At 46.7% G+C, this 24,350-nt stretch overlaps 1 protein-coding gene across 1 annotated transcript in view; it reads left to right on the forward strand.

Annotated features, from left to right (window-relative positions):
- Positions 1 to 9,787: 9,787 nt before the first annotated feature.
- Positions 9,788 to 24,350, forward strand: part of Ppargc1a (PPARG coactivator 1 alpha) — a 655,952-nt gene continuing 641,389 nt past the window's right edge. Inside the window, exon 1 of the mRNA XM_087584412.1 lies at positions 9,788 to 10,414. The gene's annotated coding sequence lies outside the window, so the exon portion shown is untranslated. The remainder of the gene's footprint in view (positions 10,415 to 24,350) is intronic.

Raw genomic sequence — 24,350 nt, forward strand, 5'->3', positions numbered from 1 at the left:
CAGGAGCATCTGACACCTTGGCCGAGAGTGCCAGCCTCTGTGACAAATGACACCCAGCCTCTCCCACATGAATCAGAGCTCCAAGTCTACGCCTTACTCACTGGAATCGTGAGCTTCAAGCTGAGGCAGGCCAAGCAATGCTAGGAGCTTTCTAGAAAATACAGGTACCTAAGCCCCATCCTAGGTGCTTAAGAAGCCCAGCTCTCTGCCTCCTGCCTTTGGTACCTCTCTTGATGCTTCTTCCTCAGCATCAAGTCCCCATCTCATTTTAGGATCTCCCCACCACCTGCCTCCTCCCTGAGGGACCCTGACATCATTGCTCTGACGTCTCAATCTCGAGATCTCAGCAAAGGTGAGTTGCAACAACATTTGGACCAGTCACTCTGGACTGATCTGCAGCTTCCAGACGAAGATTTGATAGGCAAAAAAAAGTTTGAATCCGTAGACCTGCGTGGAATTATCTACTGAGTGGCTCTATCCCCATGATCCCTTTTCAAATAGTGTGCAGTAAATAGGATATTTTCGTTATTTAGGGAAAAAGTAAATACTGCAGGCTTCCAAACCCAAAGCCTCTGTGATCTGTTCCAGGGTAGTTCAGGGGACCCTGATTTAAGGACCTAGAGATAGAGAGCAAGGTAAATCCTACTGCTGTGGTTATTCATACACAGTGATGGAAAGCAAACAAACCTTGTTTGCCTCAGAAAGCAAAACTGGAGGAAGCTTTATCTAGGCATTAAACTACACCGGGCTGGGTGTAAATGGCTGTCTCGTTGGTGGCCCAGGCTTGGGAACCCATAGTTGCCCCACATGAAAGGCGTTAAAGTATGCAAGAAGGAAGTGCACAGAACACTTAGCAGATGTTTGCTGTGTTTCTGGCTGTTGTCTTTGTTGCTAGAGCTCTTGGAGTGGTAAACAACAACAACAATAGCAACAAAGAGATAGAATTGGATAGCATGCTTTTTGTATACACATGTAAAAACACAGATACACACAGATGTACATGTACATACAGAGACACACATATAGGCACGTACATACATATATGCATACATACAGATGCACAAACACATACATACATATATACATACACTCAGATTCATACATATACACAGATGTGCATAGTCTCTCTCTCTCTCTCTCTCTCTCTCTCTCTCTCTCTCTCTCTCTCTCTCTCTCTCTCCCCGGCCCCCAACCACCTAATGGGCATTTATGAGAGACCAAAGGTCTTTTATGAGGGCTGACAAGATAGCTCAGTTGGTAAAGTGTTTGCCTTGCTAGAATAAGGACCCAAGTTCAACCCAGGTCCTGTGTAATGAGAAGTTGTGCACGGTGGCTGGCACACACTTGTAATTCTAGTGTTGAGGCAGAGACAGGAGGCTCCTGGAGCTTGCTGGCTGGCCTAGCCTACCTGGGCAGTTTCAAAATACTGAGCAACCTGATCTTTAAAAATATGTAGCCATCTCTTGAAGACTAACACTGGATGTTGACCTCTGGTCTTCTTTTGCTCATACTTGTACATACATACGTATGTACAAACATACACACACACACACACACACACACACACACACACACACTCCATTTATGGTAACTTGGTATTTAATTCTGCCTGGGTAACAGTTGCATCAGGAGCAAACACTTTCTCCCATATTATCTGTATTTATGGACCATACAACCAGATAAAAGTCGAGGGCCCAGGCCTCAGCTCTTGTTTTTGCCACTTTCTTATGAAATATCAGGGCTTTTACACTAGCGTTAGAGCCAAGGCAGAGAAGTAGAAAGATAAATGATTTAATTCAGCCTGTCAGATTCTGTTTGTTTGAAGCAAGGACTCACGAGGAGAAAAGCACATTAATTGAAGTCCCAAGGTAGTAGTAGAACACATTTTCTTTATTGCGGCTCTCTGTGTAGGGATTGCTTTTTTCTCCCTCCTCTTGTTCTTTTAAAGGTTTATACAGTCTTTTCCAGTCAACTTGTATTGAGCAGGTCCTGAGCTAAATGCAGAAAACTGAGGTGTGCAGCTCAGCTTGCAGAAAACCGTATTCGTGGGGGAGAAGTGAGACACATGGGTTATGGCCTCTAAGACTAGTATAACGGGTTGTCCCTATGAAGAGCTTGTCCCCAGCTTCAAAGCTGGAGCTCGTGAAGGGCTTTGCTAGACTGTCAGGATAGGGGAGGAAGGGAGTTTTGGACAGAGCAATGCAAGTGTGGAGTCATGCCCTAGAGACCATCCTCGCCGAGAATCTCAATGTGTGGGCTGTCCCCAGGTCACATGGGACTTGGGAGACACAAACGGTTCTTGAAATCCCAGAGGCAAGTTGCACGAATCCCATCCCGGAGGCCTTTCAGTTCCTTAAAGGGACCGTAGGCTTGTGGAAAACCATGCCACCTATGAGGGAGGGGACTGGCAGCTAAACTGAAGGAATTGGCATCACTTTTCAGATAAAGATTTTTGACCCAAAGATCAATGAAAGTCATTACACGGAGGCTGGGATGCTACCCATGCCTGGGAAAGATAGGTCCCTTTACATGGCGAAGTATGCATGGTGGAGGGCAAGTATGTATGGAAAAGACCTGCTAGACTTCTACTGTAGTGGCAGCAGGGGGCAGAACTGCTCTAGGTGGCTGAGTACGAAGGGGTCTTGGATATAGATATTGAGGGGGTAGAGTCAAGCCTTCCCTCCAACATGGTCCACACTGCTGATGTCCTTTCCCTTCTCTACTTCTAAGACTTCTAGGTTCGGCCCACAGTGGCTTCTATGCCCACAGTGGCTTCTATGACCATTTTTGTCACCTGGCATCTAGGTTCTCTCACATAGCAAAGGTTGGCTGAAGTTAGGCTATCAGTGTGACCAGGGACCTGGTATTAGGCCCAGCCAGCATCTTCTCGGTAGTGGATGTCCACAACCTGCTCTACAATAGATACTGCACATTTAACTTACTCGTCTCCTAGGGTATGACTCCAGCACTCTCACAATTCACTCCAAGGCCACAGAGCTGAAATTTACCTCTCAGATGTCTTTGCAGGTTAGACCATGAGAGCTCAGGTTCTGGTTTTATTCTGTTGCTATGATAACTACCATGACTGAAAGCAGCTTAGGGGAGGAAAGGGTTTGTTTCCTCTTTTTTTTTTTTTTTTTTTTGGTTCTTTTTTTTTCGGAGCTGGGGACCGAACCCAGGGCCTTGTGCTTCCTAGGCAAGTGCTCTACCACTGAGCTAAATCCCCAACCCCGGGTTTGTTTCCTCTTACACTTCCAAAGCACATCCCATTACTGAGGGAGGTCAAGGCAAGAACCGGAAGGCAGGACAGCTCATCAGTTCGCCCAGCATCACCTCCATCCAGGGAAATCCACTCAAACTAAGACACAGTGGGAGCCACAGAGGATGGTGGTTGCTAGCTGGATGCTGGTTGCTAGCTAGATACTGGTTATTAGCTGGCTGCTGGTTGCTAGCTGGCTGGCTCATGCTTAATTAGTTTTAGCACATAGCCCAAGACTAGATGCCCAGGGATCAGAGTCTTCCTAGACAAACAACTCCCCACAGACACAGACACAGGCCAGTCAGATCGGGGCAGTCCCACAATTGAGACTCCTTTCCCAGGTGACTCTAGGATGGGTTACGTTGAGGGTCAAAACCAACTATGAAATCAAGGTACTCTCAAGAAAACCTACTATCTCTAGACATAGGCAGATGGTCTTGGCTACGTTCAGAAGAATCCAATGGCTAGGTCTTCTTCCCAGGGTAGAGGATGGCAGGGGTGGGGTGTCGATCCCTTGTGCCACCCAAGTTTTATCTCTCACAGCTTTCTTCTCATTTGCATCATCCAGACACGTTTCTCTGGTCCTTCCAGAAATCGCACAGCTTCCCCAAGACCTTCTTGCCTGATGTATTCAACATGAGTTCTGCTGCCGGCTAGTAAAGAACTTTCTGTCTATACCCGAGTTGTAGCTTCACTCTCTATTACCCAATTCCTTTGCGTGTGCAATGGTGCTTTTCTCTAAACAGTCTGAGCCTCTTAAAGACAGGAAAGGGGTCATGTGTCTGGTAATCTCAACCTCTGTGTAGACAAGTAATGGATGTCCTGTGGAGAACTGCTGTTTGTATATAAGGGAGCATGTGTATGTAGATGTGCATGCATGCAGGCGTGTGATGATGTGATGTGTGTACATGCGTGCGTGCGTGCATGCGTGGAGTGTGTGTGTGTGTGTGTGTGTGTGTGTGTGTAGGCTGCCTCCAGTATCATTCTTCACAAGCTGTCTACCTTGTTTTCTGAGACAAGGTTTCTTACTGGCCCAGAACCCCCCTCCCCAATTTGTTTAGACTGGCTGACTAGTAAGCCATAGGCCCCAGGGGTCTTCATATCTTTACCTTTCTGGTTCTAAGACGACAGGTGCATGTCACCATGCCTGCTTTTCTGTTTTTGTTTTGTTTTGTTTTTAATTTGGGTTCTCAGGATTGAACTCACAGCATTGGGCTTGGTTACAAACACATTTATCTGCTGAGCCTTCTTGCTGGCCCCTGTGAGCTGAGCTCTCTCTGTAACCCCAGTTACTGACACTTTTGCCTGTTTAGTGTCTGTTCATCTTTCTTATGGATTGAGATGAACGTGTACCCTAGTTTACCTCCAGGGAGTCCCATATTTCACCCAGGCTCAGTCATTTGATTTGGTGAGCCCAGTTCTGTAGAAATATCAGTCACTCAGCCTGGCCAGTCTGAGACTGTAGAGGCATATACCGATGAGAGTCACTTGAAACCTCAGGATTTGTGCCTGAAAGAGAAGGGAGGGAGAGACCAGGGGAGGGAGGGAGGAGAAAGGTTCTACTGCGGGCCACTGATAGGAACGAGAGGGTGAGCCAGGCATTGTTGATGCTTGCCTGTCAAAGCACCAAACAAACCAAAACACCCTGAAAAATAGCACAATCCTTAGCTCCTTCAGTTAGGCGAGCCAATAAGGAGCCTTTGAAACGATTTGTTTATTCATTTACTTAAATATCTATTGTTCTAGCATAGGTGTTGATATTTTGTTACTTGTAGCCAAGAATCCTGAGTAATACGCAAACTGTCCATAAATATCCCCTAGACAAAATGTGCAATTCGGGCTGAGTTGCTAATTCTAGAAATTGGGCTTAAGTTGGTTTATAATTAGAAAAAAAAATTTGGCTTATGCACCTGGAAAGTCTAAGGGAGTGTCCAGCCCCAGGTTGGACTGGATCCAACTGCCCTAAACTCTGATGATTATCTGTTCCGTGACAGTAATACAGTCTAGAGGAGCTCCAGCCTCCTTCTGCTCTTGACAGAAGAAGAGGCTCTTTCCCAATGTCCTCCGCATTGTGGGGTCCGATTGGGTTCCTAGTACACCCATGAAGGGAGGCAATTATGGACCATGATGGAGACTGAAGGGAAATGGCTCTGGAAGGCAGAGCAGGGAACTGATGTTAGCTGCTCCACTCTATACTGCTCCACTGTATCCTCCTGGGCAGCCTGGAGATGTGGCCATTCCCACTTCACCGGGATTGTGTAAGAGAACATAACTTCATGCTGGGCCAGATGCTATTGCTTCCCCAGCCACATTTTCACAGCCCTTAGCACTCCCAGGGACACTGCCCCCATAACCAGCACTTCAGCTGATGGACTGAAGACATTCTCCCTGCTGCTGGATCCCATCACAATTGTCCTGGCCACAGGGAGGGTGTGCCAGAAAGGTGACACTTGCCAGTAGCTGTCCACCAGGGAATTGGGCATCAGTACCCCACTTCGTCCTTGATGTAGGCTACCAATAAGACACATTCCATACTGCCCCTAGAGGCTCCAAATGGGACTGAGTCCTCCTGGCCTAGAAGGACACTGCACAGCTTCTCCCAGTTTTCTCTACTAGTTTCTTTAGATCTCTTTCCAAAGCAAGCAAGCAAACAAACAAACAGTAATCCAGACTTTTGCTGACACTGTAAACTTCTTGGGGATAGGGATAAAATATTGGCTTTCACTTTGCCAGAAGTTACTATGACAAGCTAGAACTCTTTGGTTCTGATCTAGCTGTGTCACTAATAGTTGTATTCAGGTTGCTGAAGGAGGAAGAGGAGGAGGAAGGGGAAGGGGAAGGGGAAAGGGGAAAAGGAAGGGAAGGAAGCAGAAGATAAGACAGCAGACTGATTTCAGTAAGAGAGAAACTGAGAAAAGAGACCCAATTTGTCTGTAGGCTACATTTGCTTCCCATCAGCAGTTTTAGCCAAAGTCATCTCTCTTTTTTAATATCTCCATGTATAAGAATTTGGCCTCTTTCATCTGCAGAGCTGAGCAGCCCGTCACTAAATGACACCCTAGTGGTACGAGAGTGTTAATGCAACTCATTTATAAACAAGGAAACCACCCCGCCATCATCTGGACTATTACCCAATTTCCAAAGTGAGGTGATTGCTAACCCTACGTCTTTGGGGGAAGTGTTTGCGAATGAAGGAGGATGGTTCATTAGCAAGGCCACAGCAAGTCAACACTGTGCATTTTTTAGCGAGACAGGTCGTGACTTGGCATTATGATGAAGAAAACCACACTGAAGATGACTGGTTTAGCTTGTCTTGGGAGATCCAGCCACTGTGGTTCTGGAAACCAGAAGCTTGCTGCTGTGGGGTTGGTTTCCTCTTCAGACGTCTGTCTCTTGCACAGCGAGGAGCTGGCAAGGTGACTGGAGCTATCGTTTCTCAATGAGCTTGCTGCTTGCTCCCAGGGCTTCCCAAAGGGCCCAACTCCATCTGTTTTGGCCCTGGGGGTTTGTGTGTGTGTGTGTGGGGCGGGGTGGTTTGTTTTCATGTCGCTGAGAACTAGCAGCCGAACCTCAGCGTTACTGTGCGTGTGCTGTTGAACAAACCTGAGGAGAGAGGAATTCTTTTGGGGTGGCAGGGCTGCCCCAGGAGACGGCCACGCGGGACAGAGAAAGGAGACAGCTTACCAGAAACAGACTGCCAGCGGTGTGGTCTTCTTTTGGATGTCCCTATTAAAAAAGTCAAGTGCTAGAGATTTGAGGGGAGCCAAATGTTGATGACTAGAGGTCAACCTTTATGTGTATGGTTGTCCCCAAGTGTGCCAGGGAAGTTCTTGTCACTTGGGCCTCCCTGCTTCTCTCTGGATGCCTCTGCAGGCCCTAGGCATGCTTGGCGGTTGCGTGTATTTATTTTTCTGTCAGTTTAGTAATGGGAGAGACCAGCTTTCAGAGAAAGAGAAGTATTGAGCTGAAAAGTCTTCTTCAAGACCCAGTTGTGTGGGTAGGAGGGGAGGCAAGAGTTTCCCACCGAGTCTTAGTTTATTCATCTATAAAACAAAATTAAATCCAGGTATGGTGGCTCAACTGTTTAATTCCAGCACTCAAGCCTTAGGCAGGAGGATTGTGAGTTATGTACTCACTGTACAGTGAGTTCCATGTCATCTGGGGATAGAGTAAGGGCCTGTATTACACAGCTCAAACCAAGCTGCCCCTGCCACAACCCAGGAGATGTTATCAACTGGGGGCAAAGGGAAGGCTGGGGTTTCCATTCGTGAATATTCGCCTGTGAAGTAGCCGGCACAGTGATGCCCTCTCGAGCAGACAAGTTAGCAAGACCTGCATTTCACGGCTTTCACGTCCTGGCTGCATGACCCAGGATATCACTGAGCCCACTTCTCCATCTGTATAAGGGAGGGAAATCCTTCCAGAGTTTTTGGGATGAATAGATCCATCTATTCAACAAGTAGGCGAACCGATAACCGAGACTGAAGTAACTCCCATTGACCTGGAAGGGGAATGGGAAGTTCCTAAGTAAACTCAAGGCTTTGTGTCCGACTCTCCCTCTGTATTTAACGTGTGCAGGGTGACACCTCATCGTCGAGATTGAAACAGGAGCATGATGAAGAGTCCCTTCTTCGTCACAGCCAGGATACCGAGGAGGTAGAGAAGGTTCTCTAGTCAACACGGATGAGCTCAGTCATGGAGAGCTGAATAGAGTTCCCATAGGCCTAATATTTTAAAGAATTAGTTGCACTTTCGAAGCTCTGTCAGCATTACTTGGTTCTGACGTTACTACATTAAATTTCATCTCATAATGTTCTTTCTAGCATGTTTTGTTTGTTGTGTTTGAAAAGCATCAATCCTTTTCCTTCCTATTAAAAAATCTAAATAGTCAGTACATCTAGGAACGAGTGATTTGAAATGTCATTTTTCATGGACTCAGAAGTTAGGATGTTGGTCTATTTTTTTTAAAAGGTCATTAGACATATCTCAGAAAGTCAATCTTGTAATAAGTCAATCTCAAAAAAAGAAAGAAGAAAGAAAAGAAAAGGAAAGAGAAGAAAAGAGGCATTTAGCTAGACACGTAGTTTACAAACCCAAAAACTTGGGTGCCATTTTTTTTTTTTTTTTTTGCGAATAAAAAGGGAGCCGTCTTTCTAGAGAGATCCATTCTTCTTGCTTTATTTCCCTCCTGCAATCATGAGCCGAAGGTTTGTGACATCACTGGGTTGCTGTGGAAATGTTTATTCCACAGAGGAGTTGGGCCTCACGTGGGGAATTTGGAAGAGGAAGTGCAAACTCTTGGAAAAACAAAATTGGTCTGAGAAAGAGGAGATTCAGAAAGAAAGCAATATGAACCGCTAAGAGGTTGTTTGCAAGTTTCCCTGAGAGGAATCAAGTACTCAGAAGAACATCATACACAGATATGCCTTTTTAAATTTTACTTTCTATAAATATCTATATAAAGAGTCAAGAGAAGTTAGGAAAGAATATCTTACAGTGGGAAAAAAGTTTCAGCTACGCAGTTACTGGGACACAATGATTTGGTTTTGAAATACCTTGGCTAGGGGAGGGGAGGAAATTACATTATTTACATTTTTATTACACATAATGGACTTAAGAGGCTATATCTCTTTAAAGAATTGTAACTCGAAGGGCCTGACTCTTAGGGCAGAAGCTACAAAATAGTTCTCTGTTTTGAATGGTTAAATCAACAGAACACCAGACCAGAGTCTTTCTTCCTGCTGGGGCAGTATTGTCCCCTAAATCCACTTTCCAGCCCTCTCAGCCTAGCCTAGTTTGATATAGCACTGACTTCGCCTACTACAGCAACCGGCGAAATAAGTGGATCTGCCTTTGGAATGGTTGAGAAGGCAGCCACCAGTGTGTGTGTGTGTGTGTGTGTGTGTGTGTGTGTGTGTGTGTGTGTGTGTGTGTGTGCATGTACGCGCGCGCACGCGTGCATATGTGTGTGTGAGTGTGTATATGTGTGTGTGTGTCTTCGTGCTCGCGCGCGCGCGCGCGCGGCTGTCTGTCTGTGCTCACAGTCGGGGTTGGGGTGGACTAGTGGCTCCGGACAGGAAGAAAATCGAGACGTAGCAACTGTGTGAACACAATTTTCCCGTAGCTGGGAGAAGAGTCCCTGCATAGGAAGACAATTTTAGGAATTAAGATGAAAAAGATCTTCTAGCAGAGTGGGAGGAAGGCTCGAGGAAGGGTCAGGTTGTAACCGGGTGCTGTGTATCTCCTAGGCATAGTCTCTCTCCGCTGGCCTGGCCCTCTCCTCATCCACCCACCTGCCCGCGACAGCACCTGCGCCCCCTGCCGTCTTGGGGGCGCACAGCCAGAAGGGGGAGGACCAGGAGGTCCAGCCGGCCGCAGGGGCTGCAAAGGTCTGGTGGCGCGGGCTGATTTAGTGGCCAGGGCTGTAGTACAGGCTGTCCCCGGCAGCCGGCGGAGTCGGGGAGCCCACGTGATGGCCCCGGCTCTCCGGTGAGCTCCCCAAACAGACGCACACCCAGGCGCGCGCGCACACGGGGGCGCGCGCTCACACACTCATACACTCACACACGCACGCACGCACCCAGCCTCGCGCGCACACGCCCGCCCGCTTGCTCTGCCTCTGCGTCCTGCATCCCGGCTCGCTCGTTCTCTCGCCCTCTCGCCTCCCCTGCGGTCTCTCGCTCTGCGCGCACACCCCGCACACACGCACACGCACACACACGCGCGCATACACGCAGCCGGCACAGGCGGCGGCGGCGGCGGTGGCGGCGGCGGCGGCTGCCGGAGTCAGGACGAACCTCTCTAGGTACCGTCTTGAGAAGGCGGCAGAGCGGCGGCGGCGGCGGCGGCAGCCCGAGCATCCCTGCTCAGCCGGAGAGGGAGCATCGCCGAGAGTTCCCGTCCCCTCGGCCATTCCCTTCCCCCCTCCTTTTCTTTATTTGCGAGAGAATTTCAGCTGCCTTATTGGTTTCGTTTGATTTGGAAACATTTTTGGTTGCTTTGTGTGTGTGTGTGTGTCCTGTTTTTTTTTTTTTTTTTTTCTTTCCTCGTTTTATTTGCATCCAGAGCATGGCGGGCTGCGGGCTGTCGGAAGACACCTTCCTCTCCTCCTTCTTTTACAACTACGGCTCCTCCTGGGAAACCCCTTCCAACCAGGTAAGGGGTGTCTCAGTGTCGGGCGGCGTCTCCCCGTGCCCCCCGCTGCTCGCTCACTTGGCACCAGGCGGGTAGACAGACTCTCGGGAGGGGGTGGGGAGGATGGGGGGCCAAGTGGGTCGCACTGTCTGGGTCAGCGCCAACCGGCGACAGAGGTGTTCCCCCTCCTCTATAACCCCATACATAGCGCCAGCTCCAGAGACTGTCGCGTCCCTCCAGTGCTCATTTGGCTATAGACACCTATCTCGCCCCTAAACCTCCCAGCCCAGAGGGTACCCGAGAAAGAGGCAGGAGCTGGCGCGTTACCCCGGACAACTCCAGGCAAAAGCAGGGAACTCGAGCGCAACCTTCACCAAGTCGCCGCGGGCGCCGCGCCCCTGTGCGCCGGGCGTTCGCCCGCCCTCCCGTTGAGCCCCGAGGCTGCCTAGCTGTGAGACCCCCCGCGACGCGTTGTCCCTCCCTCCACTCCCTTGGGGCCCGGAGCCACCTCTTTCCCTAAAATGGCTGCAATCTCAAGTAGATGCGTCCCCTGACCCGCGGGGATGGGGGTGGTAGTGAGAAGCAGAGAGGAGGCTCTACTCCTCCCGACCCCGCACCTTCCCGGGTGCGCACGAGCACCCCACAAACACACACTTAACTTTGATGACTGTGCAATGCAGTCCGGCTGCATCGTGTCCTGCACGTTCCCCGCTGCCGGCCTGTAGGTGTGTGAATCGGTGTGGCTTGGGGGACCCGGGGAAACTGGAGGTGGATGAGGGAAGTGGGGGCGTGGAAAGAGACCGGTGTCCTCCGGCCATTGATTACCTGGAGAGAGAGAGGCATGTGCTCAGGTTCTGGGAGGGGGGTTGCCAAAGCTATTCCAGGAGCCAGAGCGAGAATTAGAGGGAAAAAAAATTCCTTTTAATTAAATAACTGTTGTAGTCTGCTGCCCCCACCGCTTGTTTGGTGAAAGTCTACAGGCATCTGTCATCTTCAAACTACCGGGGAAGTGGAGCTGGGGTCTAGGGATGGGAGGAGGAGTGTGTGTGTGTGTGTGTGTGTGTGTGTGTGTGTGTGTGTGTGTGTGTGTGTGTCTGTGCGCGCGCTCGTGTGTGTACGGCTTGGGAAAGTTGGGGCCAGAAGCTAGGTGGAAGAGCATTGGTGAAAGCGGCACCAACTCGGTGGGCCGGTCAGGGCGCCGGGAGTTCTTGGGCCCGGTGGAGCGCGCACCCGAGGGCGCGGGCCCGAGAGGCCGAGGGTGCCGAAGGGAACTGCTCGGTCCCGCACGGCTCTCCAGGCTGCTGCGGCGTCTTTCTCCCGGAGCCCGCCCGCCCGCCCGCCCGCCAGCCTCTGGCTGCTCTCCGGGCTGCCGGCCGCGCTTGCCCGCCCTGGCGCGCTCCCTCCGGGGCCCAGATCTCAGCGCGCTCCTGTGAGCTCGCGTAAAGGGGAAAAAAATTAAAAATAAATAAACCGAAGCCCTAAAGCCAAAGAACAGAAAAATGTACTCCGTTACTCCCTCATCACCTCCCACGTCTCCCAGGCACAAATAGCTAAAGTAGTAGTGGCCAGGTGACGACTTCGCCTCCCTGGCGTGGGCTCGCCGGATCCCGCCGAGGCCGCCGGAGTGAATAATTCAGAAACCGCTCGGGAGATCCAAAAGGCTCCCGCCGCCTCAATCGCCCAGGAGCGGGGCTATAAGATCCTGCCAGCCGGCCGGCCGCCGCTGCGATGGGGCGCCGGGCCGCCCCCAGATCAGCCGGCAGGTCGCGGGGCGCAGAGCGGCGGGAGAGAGCAGGCCCGGCTGCGATCTGAAACTTGCGGGAGCTGCGGAGGTGGTCGCGCTGGCGGTGGAGTTGGGGACCCTGGAGAGACACGGATGGGGTCAAGGGGGCGCCCTGGCTGCAGGTTGTGAGCGCCCCGAGGCTTTTCTACCCAGCTACCCCACCCCGCATGGCAGGCTCGGGGTGCTCTCTCCACGCCTGTCCGCGGCAGCTAGTATTTGCCGAAAGCCACGGACCCCTGGGGCTTGGCAAACTCCAGTCTCCAGGAGCCTGCATGAGCGCGTCTGTGTGTGTTGTGAGTGTGTGTGTGTGTGTGTGTGTGTGTGTGTGTGTGTGTGTGTGTATGTGACGCGCGCGTGTGGCTGTCGATGAGTCAGAAACCAACCCCAGCTCGCCTTTGAGGACCGAGGCGCGGACTGAGGCTTGAAGCATACACCGGCCACCAGCCCGGGGGGGTGGTAGGGGATTCCTCGGCTGCGCGGCTCTCACCGTTCCTGGACCTGAATGCTTTAGGCTAAGTTTCCGGGCAAGTGGCTCTGACCGACACCGCAGGGAGCAGAAACTCGTCCACTTGCTATTCTTCAGGAAAAAGAGAGAAGGGAGACCCGGTGGGTGTCGCCAGGCACTCAGCAACGCCGCTCTAGAGCCATGGGAGGCTTCGCAGCATCTTTAAGGAGATGGGAAAGGAGTCCAAGAGCTTGGAAAAACCAAGGGCCGGGGCCTTGTTTTTCAAGATAGGCAATCACAAGCCCAAGTTGGTGGGCGTCTGGGTTTGTGTGTGTGGGTGCTAGACAGGTTCGTTGGGGTCAGGTTGGGAGACCCCGAAGAGATGAGAACCTTAAAGAGGGGTCCTTTTCGAAAGAGGCAAACTATTGGCTTCTCTTTGGGTAAAGTTAGTTTAACTTGATTAGGAAAAAGCAGCTCTCCCAAAGACAACATCTTTCTTCCAGAAAGGGGCACTTGCGTTGCTCAGAAAATGGAAAGAATTTCTGAAAAGGCATCTGGGGCTGATTTGTGGAGGGTGATTAGCTCACAGACTGGTACTGGGGAGCGAGCTAACCTGAGTGTAGAGAAATTGGATGGCGGGGAAAGCAGATGATTTGAAGTATTGATTTCTTCCACCAGTGCTACGGTATGAACTTTAAGATAAAGTGCAGAAACAAACGAAAGACGTGCATTGTTCGAGGAAGGGGCGGCCACTACCCGAGCTGTGCTTGTCCGGTGGGAAGTGCTTGCCAGCAGAGCAAGGCCTTACCCGGACTTGCGGTTTCCGGCTCAGTCACCACCACCATTTTCAAGGAAGGAGAATTATACAGCGTATGCATTAGGCCTTACTGAGCTCCAGTTTGCCCTTTCAGCATCCGAGCATGGGCAAATGACTGCAAAAGCTGCTTGCAACTGTTCCTACGAAGAACAAGGAGAAAACAAAGGCAATAGTTTAAAATCTTAACCCAGGATTCAGGCAGCGCTGACATGGGGAGAGAGGCCTGGGCCAAATTTGAAAGAGTGAGACTTATTCATGATTTTACCTGAATTGCTGCCAAAAAGCTTACAAACCCTTCATTCCCTAAAAATAGCAACGTTCTTCAACTATAATTTGTTTACCTCAATTAAAAATAAAACCCTCTCCTTAGTGTTATAAAGTGCTTATGAAGGTAAGGGTTGGCTGTACTAAAAAAAAAATCAAGCTTTTTATTTCTAGATCAATATGATGTGCTCTCAACATCTAATACTATGTAAAAGGAACCTTTTTACAACATCAATAGTAGGCAGGCATGTCTACGAAGAACCTCCTTTCCTGGAATCACAAGGCGGTTTGATTTCTTTCGTTTTCACAAGAAGCACGATTATGACACTGTTCCTTATAAACAAGGGATTGAAAAATAGGACGAGATGGAGAATCTGGAAAGTAGCGAGTCATTTATTCACTTCTAAAACCAGGCAAACAAAAACAAGCAAAGAAACAGACATCGAAAATACTCCTGCTACAGATCATTGTAGAAGGGAAGGATTTTAGATATTCTGTGACATTTATTGAAGCTGGAGGGGGTGGATGTTGATTTTTTTTTTTTTTTTTTGAGAGCAAGAGAGAGAGAGAAAGAGTCTAATGTGTATTAGAGCCGAAACTACATCTGTTACCATTTTAAAACTGGGAGATTCCATCCTGTTTCTGAGACCGTGCTGCAGGTATTTTGCATGGGCTTTCCAATGTGCAAAACAAACCACAAGTGTGTGTGTGGGCAGGAGTGGAGTGTGGGGGAAGCATCTGCTGAGGAAGAATCTGCTTCAGTCAGAATGAAACCCCCAATTAAAGTGTATCTGTGAGATGTGTCTGCTTTGGCTCAGTGCAGCAGCCGGCAGCCCGTTCTTTAATTTACAGTTTCACGCCAAGGGATGGCGGTAGAGCAAGCTTCCAACACCCAGCTTTCTCTTTTTATGTTCGCCTTTCAGCCTGGGCATCTCCCCTGGAGTTGTTTAAGCGTTCAGGCTCCATCCTCTGCCGTGGTGGCCATTACCTGCTTGCATTTGGAACCTGGGTCACCTTATTAGTTGTCACTATGTAAGCCCAGATCGAAGCAGGCCGGGTCTGTATGATACAGAATCAATCCATTGAAAGTGAAAAATGAAGCCAATTAGCTGATTGCGTGGGTGTCCCAGAGGCCAGACGTCCGACCAGTTCTTTGGTTACCTGGCAGCTTAACTCCAAGTTTGTGAAAGACACATCACTATCTGGTGTGACTATGCATTTTAACTTAGCCTCCTGAGCCATCCTACTCTAGGCTTTCAATATAAAATGGCCTCCTTGGGAGGAAGTGGGTGGGTGGGTGGGGGAGCACCCTCATGGAGGCAGGGGGTGGGGGGATGGGATGGGATGGGTGTCTGGAGGGGAAACCAAACCAGGAAAGGGGACAACAAATGTAAATAAAGAAAGTATCCAATGTAAAAAAATGGCCTCCTTGGAAGGACTGCTCCTTTGCAGAGCAGTCGGGTTTCCTGTTGAATTCCACTCTATCTTTTTAGCTACTCAGTGCTTGTGACTCTCTCTTGTCTAGCAAGGCAGAAGTTTTAATACAGCCTCATTACAGGGAGTTTGGTGGGTAAGTTGTTGAACACTTTTGTCTGCCTTTTGTTTTTGGTCGGAGGAGTAGGAGGAGCTTGGCTTTAGTTCCAGGAAAAGAAATAGACAAAGCAGGAAACACCAGGTAGAACTGAGTATATCTATGTTTTCTTTCTGGCTACTCCAATTCTTAAAGTGATGGCGGTGTTTAGATCCATAGAGATGTACCAAGACTTGCAACTGGGAAGAGTCTTCTCCCACCTCCAGCACCCACATTAACTTCGCAGGCATGGGGACACGCAGGGGATGCAGAGACAGGAAGAGGCCTGGGGCTCACTAGACAGTCAGTTCAGCTTAGGGAGTGGAGTCTGGATCGGTGCTGACCTGACGGTGCTCACGAGTGTGATACCCGAGGCTGTCTCTTAGCCCCTACATGCACACATGTGCATACTCATCCGTGTAGGATGTATGTCTGTTTACACATACATGACACAATACACAGTAACAGAAAGAAAGGCATACATAGGTTTGTTGTGGTCTTCCTGTAAGATGAGCTTCCTTCTGGTAGCTTTGGTTTGAAAATATCCGGCACCTTTTATAAATTTCTATAAACTTGGGATCAAAGGATTTAGATGGTGGTTACTATTTTTATAAATAAAATACAATTAAAATGCTGTTTCAAACACTGTACACATGCATGACTCTTTTAGTCTGTATAACAGCACAGGGTAGGGCCTTGTCTTGTTAGTCCCATTCTACAGAGAATGCAAACAAGACAGAATTAAGTGCTAGTTAGGGGCAAGTAATGGGGGTTGGTTTGGCAGCCTGAGGCCAGCTTCCTCTTACTGTCTCCACTTTCTCCATTCCTCTCTGCAACACAAAGGCGCTGTGAGGCTACACATCGGTCCCCTGAAAGTCTCTGACGATGTCATTTATTTTCCTGTACAAAGAGTGAACATCTTCTGTGCTTGTCCAAATCTTTACATACCCCTCTCTCTTCACTTTTTTGTGTGTGTAGTATGCACACGTACATGTTCATGTGTGTTTACATAAATATATGTGCAGGTATGTATGCATGCATCGGGGAGGCCAGAGGTTGAGGCCAAGTGCTTTCTTCAGGTGTTCTCACCTTATTCTTTTGAGTCAGGGTTACTCACGGAACCCGGAGCTTACCAATTCAGCTAGACAGCCTGGCCGGCCAGATCCAGTTATCCTGGTTCTGCCTCCCAGTTTGTAGATTTTTATACAGGTGCTGAGGAGGTTGCTTAAACAGCTCATCATGGACATTACCGACTGGTCCATCTCCCCGCCTCAACCCCAGCCCTCTTCTCCTTTCTTTTATATTGTAGATAGAATTCTTTTGGGTGAACTTGTCTGCTTTGGTAGAGCCAACTATAACCACCTGATGCTTTTTTTTCTCCCCTTGGTGATGGACCTTGCTAGATACTTGAGTTTGCTGTTCTGTTTGATTTGGATAGTTGATCTGGCCAGAGAAATGGACAGCCTATAGATCTATAGATTGGTTGAATTCCTGAATCAAATAGACTAATTTTAAATTTCTCAGACACATTAAAACTCTCTCTCTCTCTCTCTCTCTCTCTCTCTCTCTCTCTCTCTCTCTCACACACACACACACACACACACACACACGTGTATACACAATTTAGGCATGCATTTATGTCCCTTTTATACATGAATTCTTATCAGCTTGGCTATGTTTTCAATTCAGACCGAGACTTGCTTCTCTCATCAGCCCATGTTTTCCCAGGAGTCTTCTGTAAGGAGTTGGGCACCTAACTTTCCTGTCCATCAGGAACCTTTTGTGCCCTTTTGTGGTTGGGCCCTTACATTGTGTTCTTCCACCCTGTAGTTGTGGGACGGGGAGAAAAGACACTTGATGTCAGCAGCGATACGGATGTTTCTTGCTGGCTTCACTGTTCCCGTGGCCCGAGCGGAAACATAAAAGTGCAGGGTTTGCATTGGAGTGGGAATGGGGTCACCTCCCCTTTGTAGTCATCATCAAGGAAGCAGAGCTTCCTTCCAAGAGACCATAGGAAATCAATGATCACACCTTGCCAGCAAAGAGGTAAACGTGTGCAGCAGATGGCATTAAATCAAAGGGCAGCGGAAACGTGACTCACTCGCCAAGACGGTGTGACTTTTTGGTCCCTTCAAAGAACTCACATTTTTTGATATAATGCTTGTATTTAAATCTTTCCATTTGGTTTGCACTATTATATGTTTTAAAAATGAAGAAAAGAGAAAAATGCCATTACCCTAGGTTAAAATCTTTTCTCCCAAACATACTTATTTAAAAAGCCCAGTGCCTTTCTGGAATATGGTGCCAGATCTATCCCTCATTCCCCCCTTGTTTTTGTTAATAAGAATGTAACTGGGCTTGTGCAATTGTTTATTTCTTTGGTGTATTTACTTAAGAAGGGGAGCTTGCACTGAGAGAAGGCTCCCCTTGGCCAGACGGGACTTTAGAGGGACCTTGGTACAGAGGGAACCTGGGGTGAGGTAGGCGATGATGGTTGATGTGTAGGAATGGAACTTAATGGAACGTAGAGAAGCAGGTGTGTGGCTCTAATATGCTTCCCTCCGTAGCGCGCTCTTCTGATTGCTTTGTGAGCTCGTCTTCCTGTACATTTGAAATCGAGCTGCAGGTAATAGCTAAAGATAAAGGGAATGTTTGGTCTATTCCAGAAGAAGACAAGACACCCAAGAAATCTCTCAGGGGAAATAGCCGTAGAAATCAAACTGGCTGGGAAAAGTCAGGAAGGAAAAGGAAGGAGACTCAGCAGCAACCTTAACCACATTTTAGTCCAATTTATTATTTCCAGTAGCGGTTTGTCCCTAATGTTAACAATGAGTGATTATGATTCCGTAGTTTCGTTTACAGCATAAATTAGCATTTTGTTTTCCGTTACAGCTTTTGAATGAGGAATTATAATGTATAATTTGCTGAAAATAGATGTTATCATCTCTTAGGAGGAGAACAACCACATAAACTTGAACAAATGATAAAAATGGAATCAATTACGTTTCAAATGGAAGTAGTTTACAAACCTCCAAATACAAAGTGGCACGAGTAGCTGGTTATTGTAACAAATAATTAGTTTTTTTAAAACAACGTTTATTGAATTCCATTGACAATTTGGTAATTGTTCCCACCCAGTTGGCTGTAGTGCTCCCTCTGCTGAGACGGAACTGGCAGGGGATGACTGCATTTCATAAGCTGCTTTATGCCTCGTTATTTCATGGTACACCCAGAATATATACTTCACGTTACTTGTAACCCTTCCTGAGTAATAGCAACACAATGAGTTCTGTCATCAAGCTTTGGTATCAGATGACTATCCAAGGGCTGGCTGGTGACTGGGGCATTTTCAGGTTGCAGCAGGGGAGGGAGGAGGTGGTCGGACTGAAGACAGAAGTGGGTGAAGATGGCTGAAGGAAGACCCCTTTATGTGCCCTATCACACGGGTCAATCATATTCTGATTTGACTTTCTTAGCCCCTCCACTTCCACCCTTAACTTTTTCTCTCTTGATTGTAACTCCTTATGTATCCTCGCCATTGCGTTTCTACTGAGGAAGCTTCTTTGTAGCGAAAGCCACGGCTTTCTATGTTCCTGGTCCCTCACCATGTCCAGCCTGCAGCAGACAGCATGTATGTACTGGAGACATGGCTCCCCACATATAAGAAAACGTCGTTTTTTCCCTTTTTGTATGTTACTTTATATCTTTGTGTTCAATTGCTTGGGAAGATAAAGTCAGTTCTGCGCTGCCTTTTTTTGAAAATGGGAATCTGACTTGGAGAACAAATGAATTCTGTTTCTATTAACTTGTCCCCAGGGAAGAGCATGGCTGGGTTACCATAGGCTCACTTGTACTTCTTAATTTCTAAAGTGAAAAAGTATAAAGTTTATGCTTAATACACTCAGAAAGTGTAAGGGGATGAGAATCGGGGTGAGAGCAGTGTTACATTTCAATGCTCTTTGGCAACTGCTACACACTGAGTAAATCTTTCATTTTTGATTATTTCTAAAAGATTAATCCATTTCTTTAAAGTTAATATGCAGAGAAATATGTTCAACATCTCTTTATTTTTAGATCCCACGATTTAGTCTGAAACAAATCAGTGGTGCATTATACACACACAAGGATGTATCTAATGACGGGAGTGAGCAGATGCTGGCAAAGTTGCTTCGTGTGAAGTCGAGGGAGCTGCAGGAGGGAGTCGGAAAAAAGTCTCTAGAAGTTGGAGGGCTTGTGAGGTGAACGTTGGGAGCAGCTCACGTATGAAGCTTGTGGTGTGTAGGGTAGAACAGAAGAGAGGACAGTCAGCCTCAGGACCTGGAAGACCTGCGTTGAAGACTCTTTAGGGCGTGGTTAAGATAGGACTTCTCATCTATTCCATTTTCTATGGGATACCTATAAGGGGAGAGTTTAGGACACAGTAGACTCTCAGTAAATTATGCTGGCCTGTCACAGCAAGATCCATATATTGATCCATTACTGTAACAGTGGGAACCCATTAAAGTGATTTCCATGATCAACTCTTCAAAGCAGCCCTATGGGGAGGCCACTATTACCCGTATTGTATATTACAAGCAATGTAGCAGAGGAACAGACAAGTGGCCTAACCAAGGTCACCCTGTTGGCAAAGTGGGAGAGCCAGGATTTGTAGCTAAGCATGCTTCTTGCTCAAGTCGAAGTTTGAACTCTCAAGGAAGCCACCACCAGCTACCATCAGCTGGGTGAACAGATGGGTGAATGGTCAGAGGAGAATCGAGGATGAAGGAAAAGTTCTCACAGCATGGGGACCCTCACTTGTGCTCAGAGTGATTGGAAAGTGACCAAGGCACAAACATCACTATGGCAACATGGGGGAGGGACCTGCCTTCTTGCTGGAGGAACTGCAGAGTTTCAGAAGATCAGTCCATAGGCCATGGACTTTGAGGGATAAACAATGTAGGCAAAAAGGATAGGTGTGCAAGGAGCAGTCCAGCCAGAGGGAAAGCACAATGGAGATGTATCTCAGAGTGGGCAGTTGTTTGGTAAAACTTTTTTATTCGGTAAAATGTATCTAACACTTTTCTTGTACTTGTGTTATGTCTGTTTACCAGGATATATAATTTAGTAGGATGTACACAAACACACACACACATACACACACACACAGACACATACACACACATACACACATACACACACAGACACATACACACATACACACATACACGCACACACACATACACACACAGACACATACACACACATACACACATACACGCACACAGACACATACACACACATACATACACACATACACACACAGACATATACACACACATACACACACATACACACATACACACACAGACACATACACACACATACATACACACATACACACACAGACATATACACACACATACACACACATACACACATACACACACATACACACAAATACACACATACACACACATACACACATACACACACATTTGCTTATAGTATGTATACACGAGATAGGTGAATAGGTAGATAAATGTCATCTTTATTACACATGTCTATATATAAAGCATATAGACATATCTATACATACATAATATATGCATATATGCATATGTTATCTTTTATCATCGATTCATGTATGGTGTGTATACTCCCGGCTGTCATCTGTCAGATATCTACCTACGATCTAATTATCTCTCATCTGGTCATCATGAACTTTTAATTGGAAATGGACAGGGAGGCACTTTCCAGTGTGAACTTGAGGCCTTCTTTGGGTCCATTGACTTTGTTTACCAACAGATACTCTTCGAACTCTTTCTTAGCAAAGGGAAAGAGATGGCACAGTTGGGATCTCGTGAGCCAGCCTGGGGGAGTTCTTTTACACATTGTTCTATCTCACACCAGCCAGCAAGCAAACAAGCTTTTGAACTTGGGGGGAACCTTAAGATCTTTGTATTACTGAAATTTGCTTGGCTGACAATGTCAAAAGAACAGTTTAATTAGTAAGTCAAACGTAAAGCTTTATTTTGAGGTTTTATTGCACTTCACTCGATTGCTAAACTTTATTTGAGATTAAAATTAGTCACCCAAGCTAGAGAGTGACATAGTATCGGAGGTTGGGACACACTCTGAGGCCCATGCAGCCGTGCTAATGAAATCCTTGACGCCTTGCTTTGCATGATGTCAACCTAAAAGGGTTACAGGGCTTTGAAGAAAAGAGCCCAAAACATCGCAAAAAAAATAGGAATGGCACGATCCTGGCAATACTTGTCAAAGCCTTATGGTTTAAGAAGTAAGACTCCATTGCTAATTGATTTTTCTGACCCTGATAGTAATAGCTGGGTTAAAAATAATTTTAAAGTATTTTCCCTGATTTCACGTTGTTTATGTGGATTACAAATAAATGTTTATTTTTTTTTTAAAAAGCCTTGGTCTTGTTTTTCCTTTCGCTACACCAGTATAATTCAGGATGAAGACTGTCTGGGGCGTGTTTGTGAAGTGTACATGGTTGTCTCTTTGTCATTCTCACAACGGAAGAAGAGTACGTCTGTGAAAAGAGGGACTGTTAGCCTTGAGTGCAGACTCAGGAACAGAAGAAGTGTTAAAGAACCATACTGGCTACTTGCTCAGGAAGTTATGTGAGCATGGTTGTTTACAGTGATACTTGCATTGTGGTGCCTGCGAGTCATCACTAGCCTTCTTACATTTCTTCATTGTCTGTATAACCAGTTACAGTCTCTCTAAGTATCCCTTCCTGTAGCTTTATTGAGGTCATCTCGGGCTAAAGAGCTTCCCCCAAGCATCACTTAGTTGCTTAAATAAAGTAATTAGAGACGCTCCTTAATGCGAGAATGGATGAAGATATTAAAATAGTCCCTTCCTAGAGAATTTTGGGAAAATTTTTTTTATCTTGTATGTAGGAATAGACCATATTTAAGGAAGTTGCAAGCCAAACTTGTCATCCCAGGAGTTGGGAAGTTGAGGCAGGAGGATCACTGTAAGTTTGAAGGCCTCTATCTGATATAATAGTAAGTTGCAGGCCAGCCAGGGCTCCTCAGCAAGACCCTATCTCGAAAATGCAATTAAAAAAACCCAACAGTGTATAAATATTAAGCATTGTTTGAAGGCGAGTTGCTTTAGTTCCTTTATGTCCCTTATATTTAGAGTAAAAATAGCTACAGATTTTTGTCAATTGATTTATAAATGCCTCTTTTTTCATATTGGGGTGTGTGTGTGTGTGTGTGTGTGTGTGTGTGTGTGTGTGTGTGCGCGCGCGCGCGCGTGCATGCCTGTGTATTTTGGCATGCCTCTGACATCACCAAATGACATCACATATCACTTGCAACATTAAATACAGCAAAAGGCATAGGATAGGGGCTAACTAAGATCCTATTGGCCATTTATGAGAGAAGTAACCTGGAACTCCTTCTATCAACCTAGAGACATGATCATCTCATAGTCACACAACTAGGAATCAAGAGGACCAGGAGCTAGAGGGTAAGGAAGATTCTTTAAAGCATCTCCACATAAGGACATTTTCTGAAAAGTGGTGTTTTTCTCTTGGGCCTAGGAGGACTAACACACACACTTTCTCTCAATCTGCATTCTAATTTATAGAGAATATGTATCTATATTTTACTGGTTAGCTTAAACATATATTTAAACTTTGTTTCCTGGAGTACCATTGCTGGAAACTATATCTGGAGAAATGATTAAAGTCATTTTTTTTTCTTGTTATAGATGTATATCTTGTGGTAACTTTTTTGTTTTGGATTTTTCTTAGAAAAAATCAGAAAAAAACGAAGAAAATCAAAACCACCTTTAACTGACCACTTAAAGAGAATTACAGATCACTTTTCAATGCATAATTTCCCAGTTTTTAAAGTTATTTATTTATTTCTGTCTTGTGTGCGAGTGAGTGGGTATAAGGACTACAGTGTGTGTACGGCTCACAGAGGACAACTTATTTCATCAGCCCCAACTTTTCCCCTAGGCATCACCTGTAAATGTTTTTATAACTTGACTTTTTAACCCATTTTCCATATGCTGCTTCACATCCCTCTGTGTCATATGTGACTGTTAGATATTCTGTTGCATAATTATAGTGCCATTTGCTTAATCTTCCTGGACCGTTAGGTATTTAGGGATCACAAATTCATACTAGTGATGCACATCATAATTCCTTCTTTAGGACAATGCACAGTAGTAGAAAGACTTGGATAAAGAGCACACAAAACTTCAAGACTTCATGATTGTTGCCTCTCCATGAAGATGAATCAGCTCACTCCGGACAGCTCCAGGCCCAGGGTACCAAATGATGGCCATTTTAAAATGTGCCCTCTTTCCCAGAATATTCTCTATCTACTGAAAACTCAAAAACAAACTTTTTTTTTTTTAGTTGCTGTATCAGTCCAAAGGTCACATTCATTCCAGAAGAGAACTTTCTCCGCCATAGATTCTGCAAACTGGAACCAAACGTCTGGCATGTCATTTAAGCCAGTGGTGTGGAGTGTTGACCCTGGTTATCAGGCGGGTCCTTGATTCTCTCCTTTCCGTAGCCCTGAAAACACCTACCAGCTTAGATCCTCTGAGACATACAGAAAATGTCTTTCTAGTCACTGGGAGCAAGAAGTCAGCCTAAGCTCCCTCTCAGTCAAGTTCTAATGCAATTCCCAGGAAAAGTCTAAGACCACCATTGTAGAATATAGGAAAGCATCACGTTTCTGGTGTAGACCAGACCCAACCATCATGAAACATAAATATTTCTGTGAAAATAAAGTTTTTAAACGAAATGAAATGTGTCCACGTGGTGCAGGCACAGTTGCCATGCTTGCTCTTGAGCATTTGTCCTCAGGTGACAGTCACAGCTTTGCTGGGTCTTGTCTTTTCAAAACTAACTCCTCTTCTCCACATCTTGCCTTTGCTACGGTCTGATTCTTCCTTAGGAAAGGACAGAGGGGGAGGGGACAGGAACTGCTCATTTGTTCACACTCCTTAGACCTGGAGCAGCATCTCTCAACTTTCCCAGTGCTGCTTTCCCAGTTCCCCATGTTGAGGTGACTCCTCCCCAGATCATAACTGTCTTAGTTAGGG

This window comes from Rattus norvegicus, chromosome 14 (genome assembly GCF_021556685.1).
Source record: "Rattus norvegicus strain SHRSP/BbbUtx chromosome 14, alternate assembly SHRSP_T2T, whole genome shotgun sequence".
NCBI lineage: Eukaryota > Metazoa > Chordata > Mammalia > Rodentia > Muridae > Rattus > Rattus norvegicus.